Source organism: Acanthochromis polyacanthus, chromosome 1 (genome assembly GCF_021347895.1).
Source record: "Acanthochromis polyacanthus isolate Apoly-LR-REF ecotype Palm Island chromosome 1, KAUST_Apoly_ChrSc, whole genome shotgun sequence".
Lineage (NCBI taxonomy): Eukaryota > Metazoa > Chordata > Actinopteri > Pomacentridae > Acanthochromis > Acanthochromis polyacanthus.
The window spans coordinates 37,951,711-37,954,770 of NC_067113.1; the positions used below are offsets into that span (position 1 = coordinate 37,951,711).

A 3,060-nucleotide genomic window follows, 5' to 3' on the forward strand; every position below is an offset into this window, starting at 1 on the left:
AGAAGCGACGATCTGTCCAAATCATTGTGGAGCCGAAGAAGGACGCAGCTGAAGGAGCCGCAGCGCCGAGCCGCTCCGAGTGCGTCTTTCTGCCGCTGCGCAAAAACAACAAGCCGCTGACAAGAAGAGGAGAGAAGCTGCAGAACCGGAGAGACTCAGAACGGAGGGAGGGAGGGGCGAGCTGCGACGCAATGCAGACACACCGTACAGCCTGGTTCTATGGAGAACACTGAGGTTCTACAGACACACTGTACAGCCTGGTTCTATGGAGAACACTGAGGTTCTACAGACACACTGTACAGCCTGGTTCTATGGAGAACACTGAGGTTCTACAGACACACTGTACAGCCTGGTTCTATGGAGAACACTGAGGTTCTACAGACACACTGTACAGCCTGGTTCTATGGAGAACACTGAGGTTCCACAGACACACTGTACAGCCTGGTTCTATGGAGAACACTGAGGTTCTACAGACACACTGTACAGCCTGGTTCTATGGAGAACACTGAGGTTCCACAGACACACTGTACAGCCTGGTTCTATGGAGAACACTGAGGTTCTACTGACACACTGTACAGCCTGGTTCTATGGAGAACACTGAGGTTCCACAGACACACTGTACAGCCTGGTTCTACGGAGAACACTGAGGTTCCACAGACACACTGTACAGCCTGGTTCTATGGAGAACACTGAGGTTCCACAGACACACTGTACAGCCTGGTTCTATGGAGAACACTGAGGTTCTACAGACACACTGTACAGCCTGGTTCTATGGAGAACACTGAGGTTCCACAGACACACTGTACAGCCTGGTTCTATGGAGAACACTGAGGTTCTACTGACACACTGTACAGCCTGGTTCTATGGAGAACACTGAGGTTCCACAGACACACTGTACAGCCTGGTTCTACGGAGAACACTGAGGTTCTACTGACACACTGTACAGCCTGGTTCTATGGAGAACACTGAGGTTCTACAGACACACTGTACAGCCTGGTTCTACGGAGAACACTGAGGTTCTACAGACACACTGTACAGCCTGGTTCTATGGAGAACACTGAGGTTCTACAGACACACTGTACAGCCTGGTTCTATGGAGAACACTGAGGTTCCACAGACACACTGTACAGCCTGGTTCTATGGAGAACACTGAGGTTCTACTGACACACTGTACAGCCTGGTTCTATGGAGAACACTGAGGTTCCACAGACACACTGTACAGCCTGGTTCTATGGAGAACACTGAGGTTCCACAGACACACTGTACAGCCTGGTTCTATGGAGAACACTGAGGTTCTACAGACACACTGTACAGCCTGGTTCTATGGAGAACACTGAGGTTCTACAGACACACTGTACAGCCTGGTTCTATGGAGAACACTGAGGTTCTACAGACACACTGTACAGCCTGGTTCTATGGAGAACACTGAGGTTCCACAGACACACTGTACAGCCTGGTTCTATGGAGAACACTGAGGTTCCACAGACACACTGTACAGCCTGGTTCTATGGAGAACACTGAGGTTCTACTGACACACTGTACAGCCTGGTTCTATGGAGAACACTGAGGTTCTACTGACACACTGTACAGCCTGGTTCTATGGAGAACACTGAGGTTCTACGGACACACTGTACAGCCTGGTTCTATGGAGAACACTGAGTTCTACGGACACACTGTACAGCCTGGTTCTATGGAGAACACTGAGGTTCTACTGACACACTGTACAGCCTGGTTCTATGGAGAACACTGAGGTTCTACGGACACACTGTACAGCCTGGTTCTACGGAGAACACTGAGGTTCCACAGACACACTGTACAGCCTGGTTCTATGGAGAACACTGAGGTTCCACTGACACACTGTACAGCCTGGTTCTATGGAGAACACTGAGGTTCTACTGACACACTGCACAGCCTGGTTCTATGGAGAACACTGAGGTTCTACTGACACACTGCACAGCCTGGTTCTATGGAGAACACTGAGGTTCTACTGACACACTGTACAGCCTGGTTCTATGGAGAACACTGAGGTTCTACTGACACACTGTACAGCCTGGTTCTATGGAGAACACTGAGGTTCTACTGACACACTGCACAGCCTGGTTCTATGGAGAACACTGAGGTTCTACTGACACACTGTACAGCCTGGTTCTATGGAGAACACTGAGGTTCCACTGACACACTGTACAGCCTGGTTCTATGGAGAACACTGAGGTTCTACAGACACACTGTACAGCCTGGTTCTATGGAGAACACTAGGGTTCTCCTGCAGATTCTGCAGCGCTGAGCTGTGATTGGCTGCTGAGCTGTTTGCATGGTGGTGTTGCCATGGTAACAGGAAGAGCAGCAGAATCTGATAGATCAATAATCAATAAATGTTCTCAAAGCACAGTTACAAAAGTACAGTTTAAAAACAAACAAGTTCTGTAATAAATGTTCTGTAGTAAATGTTCTCTAATGGACATTCTAGAGTAAATGTTCTGTTCTAAATGTTCCATAATAAATGTTCCATCATGTTCTGTAATAAATGGTTGATAATAAATGTTATATACTAAATGTTCTATAATAGATGTTCTCTAATAAATGTTCTACAATCCAACTAATAAAGCTGAAGCTCTACAGAACGTTGGGTTCTGATGAGAGGAAACGTTTAAAGGTTGGATTTGAACATTTTGGTCTAAACGTTCCATAAAAGGTCGTAAAAATGAATCTAAAGAAAACACAAATATTCGAAGATTGTTCTCCACAGAACCTCAAACATTAAAGTTCCAATGAAGGAACAGAAAATCACCACAAACAGGAGATCGTCTGGTGGTTCTGCTGAAGAACCGTGGACCAGAACAGACCTTCAGGACCTGCAGCATCACGTGACCAAAAAACACCAGAGAAGGTTCTGCAGGAGAAGCTCATAGTAGAACACTAAGAACTGTAAAAACACTTTAATCTGAAACAATACAAGAGTGTTTATTAATGTAGTGAGTATAGAGATGGATGAAAGGGTGAGGATAGATGAAAGGGTGAGGACAGATGAAGGGGTGAGGATAGATGAAGGGGTGAGGACAG

General features: G+C 46.7%; 1 long non-coding RNA gene across 1 annotated transcript; it reads left to right on the plus strand.

The window, feature by feature from the left end:
• Positions 1-1,489: 1,489 nt before the first annotated feature.
• LOC127535249 (uncharacterized) lies at positions 1,490-2,558 on the plus strand. The gene is made up of 2 exons (XR_007944075.1): positions 1,490-1,614; positions 1,706-2,558. It is a non-coding gene; the product is annotated as an uncharacterized LOC127535249 (long non-coding RNA).
• Positions 2,559-3,060: the final 502 nt, after the last annotated feature.